Source organism: Manis javanica, chromosome 17, assembly GCF_040802235.1.
Source record: "Manis javanica isolate MJ-LG chromosome 17, MJ_LKY, whole genome shotgun sequence".
Lineage (NCBI taxonomy): Eukaryota > Metazoa > Chordata > Mammalia > Pholidota > Manidae > Manis > Manis javanica.
The window spans coordinates 31,499,886-31,519,329 of NC_133172.1; the positions used below are offsets into that span (position 1 = coordinate 31,499,886).

At 51.6% G+C, this 19,444-nt stretch overlaps 1 protein-coding gene across 6 annotated transcripts in view; it reads right to left on the reverse strand.

Annotated features, from left to right (window-relative positions):
• Positions 1–19,444, reverse strand: part of ZNF423 (zinc finger protein 423) — a 319,623-nt gene that overhangs the window by 149,082 nt on the left and 151,097 nt on the right. The window contains exon 1 of one of the 6 annotated variants that reach the window (XM_073225424.1): positions 6,185–6,300. The exons of 4 other annotated variants lie outside the window; for them this stretch is intronic. The gene's annotated coding sequence lies outside the window, so the exon portion shown is untranslated. Of the gene's footprint in view, positions 1–5,447; positions 5,924–6,184; positions 6,301–19,444 lie in introns of those variants that run through there. One more of the 6 variants, XM_017649595.3, reaches the window with a different exon arrangement.

The following is a 19,444-nucleotide window of genomic DNA, read 5'->3' on the forward strand; positions in this document are numbered from 1 at the left end:
GAACACTCACTGTCCTTGTACCAACAATGTGCTAGGCACCTCTCAGTAACTCATGAGGCAACCACGCTTGGTCCCACTTAGGAAGAAGGCACTGAGGGAGGGAGAGACTGAGGGGCTTGGGGCAGTAGGTGTTTTGGGGGCACACATCTCGGCCTCAGCCCCCCAGCTTCAGCCACAGCAGGGATATACCGTGAACAGTCTGCACACAGGGCCTGCAGGCCCACCTCAAACTCTTGCCCCCACAGCTCTGTCTCTCACCAGGCCAGAGGGGAAACTAGTACCCCCCTGAGATGGCCCTCCACCTAAGGAGCCCATTCCTGGGGCATCCTGCACATGCACAGGGGTGCCAGCAGAAGTGAGCCCAGGGTCAGCAGCACTGACCCCAACATGCCACCCCAATACTGACCTTCCCCCTTCCCTGGCTCACTCTCCCTGCCCCTCACTCTTGCTTCCTGGGAGCACCTCCCCATCATATAACCAGAAGCCAAGTCCTGGCCTTAGGCTCTGCATTTGGGAAACCCACCAACACTTACCTAAGGCAGTGGCACCAGATTTGGGAGCCGAGTCCATCAGCCTCCACAGCCCAGTGTGCCCCTTGTGGATTGTGCCACGCTCACACTGCCATGTTGCCTTTCAGCCCTGTACTCAATTCTGTCCTTTCACCAGCCTTAGGTCTAACAATGCTACCTACCTGATCATAATCCTGAGTAATTTTCTTGATGAAACCATTGGCATAATGTTTTTGTAATGCCCATTAAAATAATAACTAATTTTTAAAAATTGCATGAGTCACCTAATATTGGGCTGTGTAGCCCTAAAAGTGGCTGAGGTCCCCCACTGTGGAACCCCCACTCTGGCCTACACTTCACACAGGACTGCAGCTCTTGATGTGTGTCCCTCCCTCTCCTCCAGGCCATAAGCATCTCCTGGGATGGTAGCACTCCTTTGTGGCTGTTGTGTGTCCAACATGGTGCCTAGCCAGGCAGGCAAGGGAGAAGAGGTGGACTGGCCCACAGGGAGGGAAGGGCCCTAGGATTCTCGCTCATGTGCTGGTGCCAGTAACGCAGCCCCTCTGCAGTTACCACTCACCCACCCTTCCTACTCATCCAAATCTCCAACTCAGCAGAGAACATTTCAATTTTCCCTGGATTTTCATGTTTCAGCCTCCAGGGAATTTCCATTGTGAGCTTTGTTGCCAAGCTGTCAAGCCCCAATGACTGAAAGCCCCCCAGCCCCGCCTGCAGTGGGACCGAGATTAGAGCAACCTGTCAGGTGGGGAAGGCTCTGAAGTGCAGGACAGCAGCCGGGAGGCAGCCTCCTGGCCCAGGACCACAGTGAGGAGGAGGAGCCCTGTGTTGCTGGGCTGGCACATCAGGTCCCTCCCTGAAAGTGACTGGACAGGAGCATCCCCTGACTCAATTTCCAAGTGGGGACAGGGCAGCTAGGTCCCAGACATCACAGACCAGGGCATCGAGTCCCCTGGTCCCTCCTCAGCATGGCTGCTCCTTACCTAGGTGCACCCCATGCCCCACTTTAGCCTCTTAGCCTGAATGCCCACCACCTCCTTACACTGCCGCCAGGCCCATATCTTGCTCCACACTTGGCCTAATCTCATAAATAGACTTGAAAATCATCATCACAAACTATATTCACTGAGCACTCACTATATCCCAAGCAAATTTTTATTTATGTTATTTATTTACTTATTTGATTAGTCATAAATGTTTAGCTTATATTCATGAATTTAAACCACACACAATCCTTTCACTAAACCCATTTTACAGATCAGGAACCTGAGGTTCAGATGGCTGAAACAGACCTTTAGGACTGCCCAGCTAACCACACATTGCGCAGATGGGTATACTGAGGCCCTTGAGATCTGAAGGAAGACTTGCCCCAAAGCAGAATCCAGCAGAGCCAAGAGGATCTGGGTGCCTGATCCCCCAAACTCATGAAATGTCTGTGACAGTGGGTTTATAGGGACCCCACCTACACACACACAGACACCCCCAAGAAGAGGCTGAGAAGACAGACATAATGCAGAGGTGTAAACAGAGAGGACACCCTGATGGAAAATGACAGATCACTGGGACCCTGTGCATGATGCATCACCCTGAGGGCATCAACATCCTCCTCCCAGGGGTATCTGGGAAAGTGAGACACTGCTTCCAACCCAGCTCCGGAGAATGGCATCCCTGGGGTGGTACCAGGCCCATAGCCTGCCAGGGGCCAGTGTCCACAGCAGGGCTGGCTACCAGCTCATCTCAGCACCACGTACACAGTAGGTCCTCACCATTTGCTAAATGTTCCAGGGATGAGTGAATCACTGCATGTTTCAGCCAGGCCATGAGTCAGTGTGGGTGCAGGCTATGAATGAGCTGCATGCCCCTTACTACTCCATGCAGCACCACATCTAAATACTGCTGCACCTGTCCTTGTTCTTCATCTTCCAAGAATGCTATCAAGATTTCCCTACAGGTACTCTTAGCTTAGAACTGCCTGGAGACAATGCTGAGAAGCCCCACATTTCTGGGTCCCTGGGAGCCCCCACAAGGTGCCTGGCAATAGCTATCTGCTTGATGACTGAATAAATGAATGAACAGATGAAAGAGTGCATTTCAGGTCCTGGCCTAGAGAAAGTACTTGGTAACAGGGCATGAATAAATGAATGTCTGGATGGACAGATGGATGGGCAGCTAGATGAAATATTGAAGCCCCAGGGCTTGGTCTGAAGAGGGCACTTTCTAACTACATTATGAGTGAATACATGAATGAATGAATGAATGAATGAATGAATGAATGAATGAATGAATGAATGAGAAAGCTAATCACAAAGAAGGTGCTGAAGGATGTCTCTGTCAGGTAGAGGCCCAAGGGTTAGTGAGGTAGAGGCTCCAGCTGGAAGCCAAGGAGTTAATGAGCTTGACCACTAGTTGACCACCTGGGCCCAGAGGGGCTGCCCCCCACAGAGCCTGTCCAGTGTCACCAAGGTCCCCCGGGGCATCTGTACATTGTGGCAGAATGCAATTAGTCCAGTCCTCAGTGCAGCCCACATTTGTTATTCTTTTATTTGAAAGAACCTATTGGAACCAGGGAGAGAGCAAGGATATGTGAGGGATGGGGGTGCACAGAAGGAGGCAGAGCTTAGCTACCCTGCCTCAGCCTGAATCCCTAGAGAAATGGCATTAAAACAAAGGAGACATGGGGACTAGAGGGGAGGGAAGAGCTGGGGGCTGGGGGGCTTCTATTTATTCAGACCAGAGCAGAACAAATGGATAGATTTAACAAGATGATAAGCTGAGATTCCATGCTCTTAAAGGTATAGATTCAGAAATGTGATTTGGGGTGGAGTGGGAGGTTTGCATTTTTTCTGGTAAAACCCCTCAAGTGGATGCCTCTTTCCACACAAGGCACTGGGGGGTGAGGGGGCATGTGTTTGTGCGCAAGCACATGTACACACCCACACATGCATAAATGTGTGTCCTGCCCACCAGGGACCCCCAAAACTCACCAGAAACCTCCCCACTAACTACCCAACACCCATGAACAAGTGTGTCCTCCCACTAGGAACACACCTTGTAAGATATTCTGGGAAGAAGTCAGACCAGCCAAGCACATGTGGATGTCACCCAATTCTTGGCCACCACTGCACTGTACTTTTCTCCTTTTCTGCCCAAAGGGCCAAAAATAAAAAGTGATCCCTTCCTGTTCATCTTGGGAAAACCCTTGCACTCATTCGTTCAATATTCTCTGAATATTTGCTGAGAACCTACTCCATGCCAGGCTCTCCCAAAGTGCCAGGGCCAGCAAACACTCCCGGGGAAGCCCTGTCCTGTGTGGCCTTCAGTCCAGGGTCATCAGGATCATGTCCAGGCAGACTCTGGAGCCACAGAGCCTGGCTTCACATTTCACTGACCAGCTGTGTGACCTCAGATACATTACCTAACCTCTCTGAACCTAACTAAGGGGAAAAATGGACAGAGAATGCCTTTAGCCTCCTCTGGCTGCAGAGATCGGATAATCCCTTGGGCCAAGCACCAGGCACACGGGAAATGCTCAATGAATGTATCACTGCATGTCAATTCTAGTGGCAGAAAGAGTAGAGGCCACTAGGAAGACCTCTGGTTCACTGCAGCGCTCCGTGCCCTTGGTGAGCCATATCTCCCACTCCCAGTTTGCCCTTCCCACGACCATCCTCAGTTGTCCATGTCTTCACACCATCATTCCCCTGGAGCAGGAGCCACTAATAACATCTGACAGAGAAAGCTGAGCCCACTGTCTTACCATTGAGCCCATCATGGAACCCAAACACAGAAGGTCCCTCAAGGGGACCCAACCCACTCCCACAACCCAGTGCTTAAATCCCCTCTGCAAGTAGGTTTGGTTCCTTCCAGTGATGGGGAACTCATTCCCATATAAGCTTCCTTAGCAAAAGGAAATGATGTCATTGCGAGCTCTGTCTCATGTGTCATGGTGACACTGGCCCCTGGCACCCCTAGTCTCTTAGGGGCAGGAATACTAGGATTCCCCAGCTACCACTGAGAAAGAAACAGTCACCAGTACATGACAGCCACTTTTTTTAAATGGCATTTCAATTTACATTCATTTATTCTGTCAACAAATATTACCAAATACCTACTCTGCCAGCCCCAGGCTCTGGGGACAGGGTGGTAAGCTTAACAAAGTCCTTGTCCTCAGAGAGCCCACAGCGTAATAAGAGGAGTCTGATAATAAAGCATCAAATCAGTCTGTAATCAGTCAGGTGGTGTGTTGAAGAATGTGGAGCAGGATACGGGTAGAGAGGAAGGGATGGGTGGGTGGGCTGCTGCTCTAGACAGATGACGAGGTGACACTTGAGCAGAGACCTGAAGCAAGCAAGGAAGCAATCTGGAGGAAGAACATTCCAGGCAGGGGAGTAGCAGGCACAAAAGCCCTAAGCCGGAGCAGGCTAACTTGGGTACATTCCAAATCTCCATTTTCAGGATGCCAACATGACGCTCGGAGTTGAAGGCAATTGTCCTGCCCTCAGAGATCATAGGCCAAGCTATTCATTCCCACAGGGACCTAAAAATCCAATCCCAGCATCAACTCACTGTGTGACCTGACGCTGGCCTCTCAACCTCTCTGGTCTTGGTTTCGGCAACAGCTAATCAGGGCTGAGCATCCTCCAAGAAAGCACCGCCGGAGGAGAGAAGCCCTTGGGGTCCTCCCCAGTCTGCCGCTCTGGTCAAGAAGCACCTACCATTTCCCTCTATCCCACTGCGCCATTCTCATGCCCATGCCAGCAACACCACACAGGACTGGTACTCCTGCCAAAATAGCTATTAACCCAGTAGCCAATAATAACACGGTATCCTATCAATTTGCTTCTGAAAAGCTGTGTAATTGCAGAAACCAAGTTTGTCACCTTGGTAGCTTGGTTACGACATAAACAGAAAGAAACTCACCGGTTCCTTCCCGAGGAGAACAAGTGGCTGGCTATGACCAACACCGGCTCAGAGTGCCCCCGTTGCGGCCCCATGGACTCCGTCAGGAATCGTGGTCTGGCTGTCAATTGTCCAGAGGCCTGTCTTGATATCCTCCTGGCATGTCATATCTGTGACTGCAGAGGGACCAGTGCCTGGGAGACAGGGCTAAGCCACACTGGCTTTGTGGTGGGGGTGTTGGGGGGGCGGCAGGCAGAAACCAGCACTCCCACAGCTGACCAGCCCCTGGCCAGGAACCATGGGGCAGGAAGAGGGACAGAGGCAAGGCCGAGGGAAGGGGCTAGAGCCAAGGCACTTAGGGCCAGTGCTCAGGGTCACACCAGCCCAAAGGGCAGGCTGACCATCATCAGGGAGACAGGCCAGGCCTCGGAGGAGGAGACAGAGGGGCCAGGAGGCCACCCGGTGGGGCTCTGAGAGAAGGGAGTGGGGAGCAGAGACTGCAGCGCCAGACCCTGAAATGAGGGTGTTTCCCGAGGGGCCCCACCCCGGCCCCACACTGCAGGGCCCAAAACAGACCTTAACCCCTGGGCCACCAGCCCTCGCTTTTCCTCTCCCACTCCAGGAGAAGAGCTCCCTTCCTTCTGGATTAGATTCCACTCTGAGGGAACACTTTGCTTCCCAACAAGCCAGAGCCCCTAATGGCAGGCACCAGCCTGTTTTATTCATTCTTCCCCTTCTAGCCCCACCCCTCCACTTACCTCTCCCTCTGTTCACCAGGGCGCCCTGGTTGATGCCCTCGTTCCAAGCACCCAGCAGCAAGGCAGGCAAGGGCTGGAGAGGCACTTCCCACTGCCCCACTGGTGACCTCAGCCCCGGGCTGCGGTCCCCACCCTCGACCTCAGCCGGGAATGGATGGGTCTAGTGTGCTGCTCCCGCGCGGGGCTTGGCGGAGCATCCAGCTAGAGGGGAGAGGACGGGCCTAGGGGAAGGGGAGGAGGAGACAGAGGAGGCCAAAGTCTCGGCCACTCAGCCAGATGTTGACCCAGTTGAGGGCCCCAGGCCCCAGGGGTACTGGGAAAGCTCTGCCTCCCACACGGTCTCTGGGATTCTTACAGATACACAGACCTGGGACAACACTGCTTGGATGCCTATCCTTGAGGTTGGGATTAAAGGAGAAACACAGAGAGATGCCCAGGGGCTGCCAGAACAGGGTGGGGGACAGCCCCTCAGAGGCCCCTGGGTGGAGTGGGTGGGGTGCTGTCCGTGGGATCAAGTGCTCAGCAAATGGAAACCAGGCCTCAGAAACTGGCCAGCCACAACGGCTGCACAGCTCCAGGGAAAACCCACTGCTCGCTAAAAGGTGCCCCAATCCAAGCAAAAGGTGGCATTAACAATGAAAGAGCAGGGAGGGAACCAGGCAGCTTCTGCAAGACTTGGGGGTGACCACTGGTTACAGGCACACAAACGTTTCTTTTTTGTGCTCTGGGCGCCCTTCACTGTTGGCACATCACCATCCCAAAGCCCACACTTGCCTGTAAGTGCTGTAAAAAGCCAACTCCCAGAGCAATTTGCCTCCCTTTGCTTCCCTCCACATGGTCTCCAGTCAGATTTCCAACAGAGCTGGGCCTGAGCTGCATCCTGGGCCTGGAGATCAGGGTCCCCTGGGGGCCAGGCAAGTATGAGCTCCCCCTCCCATGACATTCATTTTTGGAGATTCAGCCCTCAAATATTGAATCCTCACCCCACAGAGCCCCATGTGTAGTGGAGTTCAGTAGATACAGATGTCAGCCACCTATTCATTCATTCATTCATTCATTCATTCATTCACTGAGTTGTTCAACATACACTGTGATGTGCTTTAGGCCCACCAGGCATTTCAGGGGCAGCAAAGCAGGCATAGGTTTTGCACTGGGAGTGCACAGCCTCATCAGGGTGTTCTAGTACCTGCTATGACTGGAGAAGCCCATGAAGCTCGGGGAGAACAGGCTTGGGCAGGTTTTTAGAAAGCTTCCTAGAAAAAGCAACCTGTACGTTGAACAAGAAGCAGCCAAGGAAAGAAAGCAGGGATGTGAACAGAGTTCCAAGCAGCAGCGCAGGCATGTGCAAAGGCCTGGAGACGACGCTAAGTCTTTGACCATTTCCATCAGATTTCAAATGGCTCCTCACTCTCAGCTGTGGTGGGTGGCCTAACCTGAGCAGCTCCACGCTGGCTCCAGACTTGGGAGTCCCCCATTAGCACCTTTAGCAGCTAAGCCTATATATTTTGTCCAGTTTCCCCAGCTGAAGTTCTTGTTAACAATGTTTTCATATGTTTATTTTTAAGGGGGATGGGAAAAGGAGTCCTGAAGGTCTTTTTCTGTTCAGAGAAAAAAAATAAATAAATAAATAGAACCTCAGGAAAAGGGCATGGAAAGGCCTCTGCATCTGTAACCGCTGAACAAATGAAAATTAGCTCATTTAATCAGCTCCTCATGGCCTGGCTGTCCCGAGTGGGCCCCAAACACAGAGAACTTCACAGCAGAAACACGAGGGCCAATGTCAGTTTATCCTACAACAAAGGGATTTTCTAAATAGCATGATCAAAACACAGCGAAGGCCACAGAGAGCTGGGGAGACAGTACGTGGTGTCCCCCCACCTCCCTAGCTTCATCCCTTTGAACAGAATTATTCTTTTGGCTTTTGTTCTAATTATCTAAACATGTGTGTAACTGTTCTACAAGGAGTGTTTTAACCAGCAAAGGAGGTAACTCCAGCCCCCACCATACGTTCCTAGGGCCCTGCCCCAAGCAGCACACCATCAACACCTCCCCCTTCCCCATCACCATCATCCACCAACATACAGACATACGGACACCTACACATACTACGGTCATGTATACACACAGAACTCTGTACAGTCATACATCATGCACAGTTACATATGGAGTTACATACATGCACAGTTACATGCATAATACAGGCACAAAATACATACAGTTCTCTAGTTCCTGTCTAACAGCTGAAGGTGGGGGAGGCGCAGCTCACCAGACCCCCAGGGAGGGCTGCTGTGCACACACCTGAGGCCCAGGCTGGTAGCAAGGACTCTTATTTCCCTGGGGTAGTTTCTCCACGCAACTTGCCACCTGGGCTAAGTCATTAGGGCGATTGAGGAGGGGGCCTGAAAGGCCAGGGAAGGGGGACCGAGGGCCAAGGGTAAAAAAAGGCAGGGGGTACACATGATGCCAGGGTGGGCCTGAGCCAGTGGCTACCCCTGGGCTGGCGAGGAAGCCAGAATGCTGGCTCCATCACCAGTGCCAAGCCCACCCTCCCTTCTCTAAGACCCCCAGCCAGCCGACCTACAGCAATGTATTTAAGCCCACAGCTGCCCTAGGTGCTCAGCCCCACGAGGACATAAGCCAGGCTGGGTTCAAATCTGGGCTCCACCACTTAGGAGCTCCGAGCCCTCATCTCCTCTTCCATAAAATGGGAAACAACAGCAGCCTCCTAGAACTGTGGTGCCGATTCAATTACAGAGAGCCAGTAAACTGCCCAGCGCGAAACCAAACAAACATTTGAGGATGTTTCCATTTATCCATGTGGGCACCGAAGCCCAGAGGACGGTCAGACAGAGGTCAGTGACACAACCAGATAAGAGCTAGGCATTTTACAGCTTTCGATTTCTTACCCAACCCTAATCCTCACAGCAAAGAAGGAGAAATAAAAAAAAGGAAATCGGAGAGATTAAACAGGGTGTCAGAGGTAACTGACCAGGAGGAAGGGGGCCTCTGGAAGGCCTTGGACCCCGGAGTATGACAACATTTTCCAAAAGCCCATTCTATCTGATCTTTACAGCAACACCGTGGATAAGTGCAACTGTTACTCCCAAGCTCCAGAGGTGGAGGCTCGGGAACTGAAGAGGCCGGGCTGGGGTCACAGGGTGGCGAGTGGCAGAGGCAGCTCACAGATGCGTCTGCGTGGCTCAGAGCCGCATGCTCATGCCCGGCCCCACTGCTTGCCTTCCCATGGCAACAGTTTCTGCCCAGCCTGCTCTCCATACTGCAAACTTTCCTCTGGAAGGACTCCAGGGACCAGGGATGTGGGAAGTGGGGAGAGGGGTGCAGGACGAAAGGGGAAACCAGCACCTGAGGAGCACTTCCAGCATGGAGGGGCCTGCAGCTGCCCCTGGCTCCTGGGACAGCAAGAGCCCCAGACCACCCAACCCACCCAAGAGAGCAACCCTTCCCCACACAGTGGTTCACAAAAGCCTCAATGCTGGGAAGTGGGTCAGCAAGTACCCTTCCCATTTTACAAACTTGGAAGCTGAGGACCAAAAGACGTGGGAGGGGAAGGCTCAAGGTGCCACGCTCATGGGCCAGCCCCCAAAGGGAGCACTGAGTCTGCAAGTCTCAGGTCCTTCCAGGCTGGGACTCCTGTCCACCCTGGGATCTTCTATATGGGCAGTGCAGCTGTACCCACAGGGAGTGTCCAGAAGAAGGGCCTAGACACAAGTTCCACCCAGCAGGTCCTACTGGGCTGGTCATGAGTGTTACCAGTCCTGTTTAGGGATCCCCTTCTCCACTTGACTGGTGAGGCCCAGGCTGACACCCCAGCTCCAGCAAAGACACTGTCAGGTGGCAGGAGACTCAGCCACCTGATATTGCAGCCTCAGTAGGAGCAACAGGAGCTGAGGCAACATCTCCTTCACTAGCTCACCAATGCCCACAGAGCCCACATCCTGCAGGCTCCTCCAGCCCACCCCCCAGCCCTGCAAGCACTGGTTGTTTAGGAAAAAGAAGCATGAGCAGGGGAGGTTAAGTAAATGGACTGGGGTTGAGTCTTGGCTCTGCTTACGGAAAGTGACCTCCCTCTCTAAGCCACAAACTTCAAGTGTAAAATGAAGAGGTAACAATGGATGAGTCTCCCTCCTCAACCTGAAGATTGAAGGGGATGACGTCTGGGAAGTACTTGGCTCAGTGCCTGTCCCAACCCCCAAATGGTAGTAAGCACGGGGAACAGGGTAGAGGGAGCAAAGAATGGTCTCGAATCTGCTTCATCTCCTACTGGACTTCCCTAGAGGCTTGGCCACCACACACAGTGAGCAGGACATGGGGTACCTTCTTCACTCAGATCCAGGACACTGGCCCCAGTGGACTCTTCAGGCTCCCATTCTCCTCAGGTGCCCCTGAGCCAAGCCCAGCTGGCAACTGACCGGGCAGCCCGGAGCACGTGGCCTGGCCAGACAGACCCAGGTGGGTACACACCCCTCCTTACAGGGTCTGCGCCCAAGAGGCAGGAGTTGGATCCAGAAGACTCTCAGAGAGCCCCAGACTTCACTCTCCTGCTGTAAGGATTCAGAAGAGAACCACAAGGGAAAAATATAGTTGGTAGTATTAGCCCTCTCCACACAGTGTCACCCCATACATGGAAGCCCAGCAGGTCTGGCTTCCCTGCTCCCCAGATGTGTGGCCCCACACAAGTCTCCCTTTGCTCTGAGCCTCAGTTTCTACTCACTGGGCTCTGCTTGCCTCACAGGCTGCATGAGGGTTGGAGGAGAATATGATCATGAAAATGCTCTGTGAACCACAAAAAGCCCTGGTCACAGGTGAGATTACTGGGAACACCTGGGACAGCAAAGGGAGGAGCTTCTGACAGCAAGCATGACCTTCCCGTTCCCCTAAATCTGGGCAGTGGCCACAAGAGGAGAGGAGGCTCATGCTGGGACAGTCGCTTCCCCCAGAGCACCAGCACACAGGCATGGCTGCTCCACAGGGCCACTGCCTCCATCTTTGCCTGCACGGAGAGCTGTGGTGACCTGACAGCACATAGTAGGTGTTGTCAACTGGTTGAGGTCAAAGTTTGCCCAGCCCCAACCCTCAGACAACCTGCTTTTGCAAGAGACCAGTGTAGACACCACAGAGCACAGCCAGAAAAAAATACAGCTCCTCCAAGAGAAAGCAGCCTACATCCACACTTGTCCAGGCTCAGCCAGCGGGTCCAGCAAGGCAGCAGACCCCTCAGGACCACGATCCAGGAAGAATGGGAGGGGGGACCTGCCCACCTCACAGGCCACCAGAGGCTACCCTTCCTACCTCACTGACAGCAGAGAGGTTCAGATGCCAGAAACTGCCCCAGTGTGGAGGAATAGGGACACAAAAAGGCAGGGGCCCTGACTTCTAGTCCTGGTACCCTATGCCCCCGTGCCATCTCCAACAAGATTACTCTGCAAGCTGAGGCTCAATTTCCCCAAGTGCTCCATCTCTCCCCATCCCAAAACCCGTGAAACCCCAGTGATATGGTGCACCGCCTGATTCTGAGCCAATGTAAGCTACAATTAATCGGACGCAGGGATTTTCTTAATTGCTGGGTTTTACAACCCAAACAGAAGAGATAAAGTACAGCTGGCTGACAAGTTGGCTTGAGGCAAGATATTTAAAGCATCCTTTTTTTTGAGGAGGTAGATACTCCTTAAAAAGCTGGTGTGGTATGAACAGAATTGTACCTAGAAGACATGAGCAAAGGTATTGCCCGGATGAGAATGTTCAGCTCCTTTAGGGACTCGGCGGCAGGTTGGGGGGGTGGGCGAGGGGCGCAGGGACAGCACATAAGCATCTCATCTCAAAAACATTGTGGGGGGTTGGGGGTCAAGCATCTCAAAATAGATGTCATATTGGGGAATCAAAATAAAAGTATAAATAAAGAGCAGTCCACCTCCAATTTTCCTAATTGCCTGCCTTCACAAGCAGATGCAGTTCCACACCCCACAGCCTCTTTGGAAGGTGGCGGTGGAGGAAATAGGATTCCCCCATTAGGAAGGGGACGCCTCCCTCATTATTTATGCCTGGCCACGGCGGTGGGGGGGGTGGGGAGGAGAAATGGCATCAGCACGTACTGGGACTGTGTCCCTCCAGCACAAGGGACAAGGGAGAGGCGGAGGTCAGTGTGTAAAGGGGGGCCCTTCCGGTCCTGTTCTTGCAGGGAGTTATGGACCTGACAGCAGCCATCTCTTACATGGAGACAAACCATGGGTTTCAAGTCCCATGGCCAACCCCCAGGCCTGAGAGAGGTGTTGGCCCCCCTTCCTCCGCATCCCAAATGCAAATCAAGCTTTGGGGCATCCTACCAGGGAATGGCAGGAGGGGCGGCACCAGAGTGCATGCATGTATGCACCTACTGAGCAAAGATGGCTTAAGGGCAAATAAGGGCCCCACAGTGCACAGCCCAAAGTGAGAGGCAGAAAGGAAAAGGCAGAGATGAGGCAATGCAGCTCTGTTTGGTGGGGCCCAAGGACGACTCCACCAAACATCCACTGGGTATTGTTCTGTGTGAGGCTCCCCACACACCTAACATTGCCAGTACACAATTCCCTACCCTAAACCCCCAAAGCCAGATCATTCCAGAATTCACACTTTTTCAGGTTCTAGAAAGATAATACAGTACATTTCCAAAGTATGTGGGAATACCTTAGAAGCAAACAAGCACCTTGATGTTTCTGCAAAACATAGAGCTATTCACCAACATGAATTAAGTAAAGATTGTAAATAGCTTCACATCAGCCAGGTCAAATCATGCTGCCAAATGAGTTCCCAAAAAAATACCTTTCAGGTCTCTGGGAATTAGAATTGTGAGTAAGAGATGATGGACCTATGCTGCCTCTAATCTTCCTGGTGACCCTCTGGGGGAGATATTGCTGGTATTCCTGCTTTCCAGGAGAGGAAAAGTGAGGCACAGAGAAGTTAGAAAGTAATCTCCCCACGGTCACACGTCACATCAGTGGCGGAGCGGAGACTGCCTGGCCTGAGGGCCTGTGCTCTCCACCCCAGGGTGCCCTATAGCTGACCAAAGTACTCATCCACAGTTGAAAGGCTTCCTGCAAAAACACTCAAGCATCTGCACAAGTCCCCAGAGCGTCAACAGCCCCCCACCACATGTGCGGTATTGGGCCAACTCCCACCAGGAGGCGCCCTACTGGAGGCTACAGAGACCTGCAGGCATTGCAACACCTGCCTGGGTCCTTGCTGGAGCCCCAGAAGCTCAGGGACAGGTTTCAACCAGCAGGTGAGGCTCCCCCAGCTGCCCCCCGCCCATCTCCAGTACTCAGGTGATTACTCCCCACCTGACACAATCTGCACAGGTCATATTACCTGCAACAAATATGCTAAACACATCCCCAGCCTGGGAGAAAGGCCACAGGTAATCCCATTTGATGGAGGCCAGAACTTCCAGTAGGACTCCCAGAGAGCAGGGACCCCAGCTCTTCAAAAAGATGTGGGAACCCCACGACTCCTCAGGTGTGCTTGTGGTCAACTCCGACTTCTCTTCCTCGGCAACTGCTTTCAACTGCAGGGAAAGATTGCTGCACAGGCAAAATCCTGATGCTCCATTACCAAATGATTACATGATAATTCTGTAGGCATTAAGACACTAACCAGCATGGGTGGCAGTGTCCAGCCCTACCAGCGGCTGCCCTAGACTGGGAGCACTGGTTAAGGAAAACTTCAGCATTGAGAAAAACCTCCAGCTAGTGGAGGCCCATTCTTTCACTGCTTTGATTTCTAATTAAAAATTAAATTGGGTGCCTTTCTTCAGGAAGCCAATGAGACATGAGCATCAGGCTGCTGAGCCACACATGCCCATGTGTGCACATACACATGGGCATGCACTTGCACATACCAGACATGCATGCATGCATGCACAAACTCTTCCTGCCTTGACTGTGCAAATCCCAACCCAGTCATCCATTCTTTCAACACTGATGAGGGTTTACCAAGTTCTGGGCACCATGTGTGCCCAAGAAGAAACCCAGGGCCCTGCCTTCAGGAGCTTATTCCCAAAAGGAGGCTGAGAAAAGTGCCCAAAGCAAGCCAAACCATAAAAGGGATCCCCACAGGCCCAGAGAGCTTGATTCTTGCCTGCTGAGCAGGGACACCACACAGGAAAGATAGGGCTTGTCTTAATTTATGGGAAAAAATAAAAGGCCAAGAGGCGGGTAGAGAGAACCTTCTAGGCAGAGGAAAGAGCAAAGGCAAAAGCAAGAAAAGGCACCTGGCATGAAAATGGAAATTATTCCAGTTGATTGACAGATAGACTAACAGATAAAAGGCAAATGTAGATATAATAGGAATTCTACCATGTGTATTTTAACCTATATGTATTTAGCTATGTGTTCAGCAAAAAGACAGAGAAATGCTATGTAAACAGTACCTCTGATTCCCTACTATTTCCCTTGTGAGCAGGTGCCCAGGAAGAGTGTGAGAACAGAGTTTTGCTTTATCTTCCTGGTTTATGTGCCACTGGGCCCTCCTACTGCAAGCATCTCAGCATGCCTAAGGGACTTTCAGCATGCTGTATAAACAGTGCTCTGGGGTAAAGAATGGCCCATTTTATGTCTCTAAAGAGTCAGTGATTCCAGCCATGGGTACCTGGTGAATTGCAGCTGATATGTATACAGCGTGTTGTCCCACTTTACAGGTGAGGTGAGTGAGGCTCCAATAGGTGACGTCACAAAGCCAGTGATGGGCAGAACCTACATCTGACCCCAGGCAGTGTGGCCCCAGAGTCCACCCCTGGACTGCAAGACAGAAGACAGACATGAACAAAGCTGTATTTCAGCAAAATAATCAGGCAGGGGCCTTTGAGTAGAATGGGATAAAGAGAAAACAAAGGCCCAAGGACCAATGAGGGAGCCACTGTGACACACCACTCTGGAGGTGTTAAGGGGCAGATTGTAGCAAAGATTGATGCCCTGCCCTTGGAACAGACTGGATGGCAGAGAAGGGGAGGTCTGGGGGGTATCTAGTACTAAAACTGAGAGATTTTCTCCAATAACTCCAACCTGTGAGCTCCCCAGCCCTTCCCTCTGGGTATCCCCACCCCTTCCTCCACCTCTCTTGGTGGAAGAAAACTCTACCACCCCAAGACACCTCAAGAAGCCCTGGGAAGTCCATCCTTCCCACCACCCAAATGGACAGGATGGTGATAGACTACTGGAAGAACTGTCTAAGGCAGAGGGTGAGATGCACACCCCTGTTGTATGTATATTCATCTGCTCCTGAAATGATGTCATGCATTCCCTCATGCAACATTACAGGGTTATAGAAACAGTACCAGAAACAAAGTACAAATTTCCAGCTGGTCTACCAACATGCTGTGTGACCCTGGAGACAACACTTAACCTCTCTGAGCCTTGGTTTCCTCTATCTGTTGATTATCCATGTAATAAACATTTACAGAGGCTCCATTTTGCACCAGGTGCTAGGCTGGGGATAGAGGAGTCAGTCAGTTCTTCATGGTTCATAAGTCCGAAGCCTGCCCTGGAAGCATGTCAAGAGCTGCACATTTCACCCATGTGCTGGAACCATTACCCTGGCCACCTTACTGGGTTAGGAGTCTTGAGAATTCTAAAGCATTCAGTCCACTCCCAGAATCCCCTTCCTGCTGGGCCAATGACCAGAACCAGAAGCAGCCTGCCACTCCATCACTCCACGGTGCCATCAGCAGGGACAGGGCCCATGCAAACTCAGGAGACTGGCTGCCTCAGCCTCTGCCACCATGCCTGCCACGGCCCCACCCCCTCCAGCTGCCTTTGCGCCTGCTGCCGCTGCTCATTTCCAGGCAAATGTTCTAGTTAATTAAAACACACCCAAGAGCTCACATGCACACGAAGCCAAGCTACAAAATCTGCCTTACCCAGCAGCCGCTTCTCTCCTCCAGCCTGGAATCCATACAGACAAGAAAGGTTTCCAAAGCCGTTGTTATTGGCACCAAAGCTTTGCATATATGATCCCATTGTGCACATACACTTACACACAAGACATGTGTGTGCCTGTTTGTACACACATTCATGCACACTCTGCACAAATGTCTGTACATGCACATGCACCTGCTCACACATGCATTCATACACACACCGCAATGCCCCCTCATCCCGAAGTCTTCTCCAGCTACTTTGGCCCTCCAACTGAGAACATCAGCCCCAGTGAGTGAAAAAGCACTTGTAGCACTAGGGAATGAATGAATTAATTAATGAACCAATTGATCATTGATGCAGTGAGTAAATGAGAACAGCACAGCTCTGGCCCCAAGCCCTATGTTGTATGCTCACAGGATCAGTAGAAGAGACTGAATTCTCCAGGAAACAGGAAGCACAGGTGGCCTGGTTTGGGGACAACCTCCTGCCCTTCCACCTATGCTGGGGAGCTCTGCAAGACACTAACTGGGGTGCGTACACATACCTGTGGGTGCACCTGTGCATGTGACCAGAAAACTCACCTTCCCAGACTCATAACAGCCAGGAGCTGGCATGAGAGAGCTCTGGCCACTGAGGCTAGGAGATGGAAAGCAACCCCTTCAATGAGATCTGACTCCCAGAAGGGAAGCCAGAAGTGTCTGGCAGTCTGCTAGGCTTCCTGGCATTCAGGGTCTAAGATGGGTACACAGCCATCATGAGGCAGCTGACTCTAGATGATAAAACAACTAGCAATCCTTTCCGAGCAAGCATTTCTAGCACTCATTAGGTCCACCAAGACCACCTGGCTGGTAGGAGCCACAAACAATCATGTTCTTGATGATGATTTGACACTTGGGCAAGAATCAGGCCACTTAGAGCCCTAGATAAGGTGTGACAAGGATTCGTGTTCACGGAGATGGGGGCAGCTGTGAGTTCCTCAAACCACATCACAGGGACCTTCCAACTCATGTTGTAGGGCTGGCAAAGCTCTCTGAAGAGAGCAAAAGATGTGGGAAGGGTGTCTGGAAAGGAGCAGAGATGGTAGGCTCAGCAGCCATCACAGTCACCCATGCAAAATGCAGTCCTGGATCAGTGGCCTGGCACTGTCTGGAGTCTGAGAGAATGAAGAATCTTGGGCCCCACCTAGACCCACCAAGTCAGAATCTGCCTCTGGACATGTTTCATTAGTAATTTGGTTATCTTAAAAATGAAATGAAAAGATGTGTTTTTCTTTGAGTTTCATGTGTTTTATTTTTCAAACAGCTACCAAGTTGTTAGGACATAAATGCTTGTTGTTTGCACCTGGTTAACAAAGAGAACTGTTAGATATTTTTCTGACGTAGGAGGTGTCATGACAAAAAATCACTGACAGTGAGGCATAGTGAACCAAGAAAGCTGGGAGCCTCTGACCTCTGTGTGAGACATAGTCTGGGTGACAGGGACACAGTAGAGAATAAGGCAAAGTTCCCTGGCCTCGTGGAGCTGACAGTCTGGTAAGGGAGGTGGATAACAGCCAGATCATCAGATAATTACATAAGACGTTAGGTAAACCAGGAGTGAATGAGAAAAATGAAACAGGGTAAGTATTTACTGGCCGCCTATGCTATGTGAGCCCTGCACTCCTCCTCTGCCCTCTCTATGTCATCATGTCCCCATGCCAGACAGTGGTCCTCCCTCTCCTCTCACCTCTGCACTGGGCTAGGCACCAAGTCTTGTTCATTCTGCCATCAGTCAGGTCCACCGGACTCCCCATCTTCACTGCCATCAGGTAAGTCCAAGCCACTGCGGTTGGTGGGCTGACGAGTAAGTTGGCTCCCTGGACCACAGCAGTGGCCTCCTCACACGTTGCCCTGTGTCCAGGCTGGGACCTTTGTGGATCGCAGGTCTGCTCACATCAGTGCCTCACTAAAAATCTCTTTGAGGCCTTCCCACTGATCCAAGGTAAAGCTCCCCAAACTCAACCCCCAAAGTCATCTTTCCCTTGGGCAACATACAACTTCTCCAACCTTGAAATTGGATTGGACTCACCATCCTCATTTCTTTTTCCATATTGATTTTCACATATTATGCTTTTTATACACAGTGACCAGTGCACAAAAGCCCAGCTTTGCACAGATATGATGTCATCAAAGGGGATAGAGAGAGACCTAATGTTGAAACTGGGGAGAGCCCTGAGCTAGGATTCATGTCATGTCCAGCAGATGCTCAGTATTGCTCTGTTCCCCTTGAAATTTTAAAATGCATCAGAGCTCCTATGGATTAGCTGTAGCTGGGGTGCCTTGGCACACAGTTTGGGGATACCAATCTCAATTAATTCCCAAGCACCATGAGAATCTGATGTGAGACACAACAATCAGTCCTCACTCCATGCAAATGTTCAGAGATGCCTGTGAATGCTGACTCAAAATCACCAGCCCCAGCTGCTCCAGAGCCCAGTGGGTCTCTCTCTGGGTCTCAGTCTCCCCAGCAGAAACCATCAGCCCCTCGTAAAATACAACAAGCACCTATGTTGATCAAGGCTAGTAGGGAGAGACAGGGAGAAAGAATTGTCTGAGAAATGTTCATGTCCCACTGCACGTCCTTCAGCTCCATGGAACCCCAGAGTTGGGGCAGCAGGCCCGTACAATGAGGAGACCAAAAGACCTCCCTAATTTGAGGTTCAGGGGTTCAGGTTTCAGGTGAGCAAAGCAGAAGAATCACATGGGAGATTCAGTACAAGTCCCAGTAGGACTGCAGGCAAGAGACGAAGCATGGGTTTGGGGGAAAGAACTGAGCACTAAAGGCTTTCTTTGTCCTAAGCAGTGCAACAGCTGCACTAGTTTGGGGAAAATGAAATCCACTGGCATCCAGACTAACCCTTTCTCAAGTTTAAGTGGAAAATGAAACGGGGGTTCTCCTTCGGCAGATTTCTTCCCCTTGGGCAGCAGAGATGTGGTAATCGAGTGCTTTTGTGGGTGGGAAGACGGCGGGAAAAACAACTCATGTGCACTAACACTGTCAAGTTCGCATTGGCAACGGACTTCATAAAGCAAACAGGGCAGATTTACAAACCTTGGTGTTGGAAGTATGGACGAGGAGATTAAATGGCAGGGTGTGTGCAGCAAAGCAGAGACTAATGAGACCTCAGACCAGATCGTTTCACCATAAATGTCAGGGACTTCAAAGTGCCGGCTCCAGCCCAGTGTGCCAGGGAGCCGAGCCCACAGACACGCCCACCCACCCCCAGCCTCCGTTGAGACAGACCAAGTGTCTGCCCAAGGTTCCTGGAGGCTTGTGGGCATCAGGATGCTGGGCTTTCTGGCCTTCTAATATC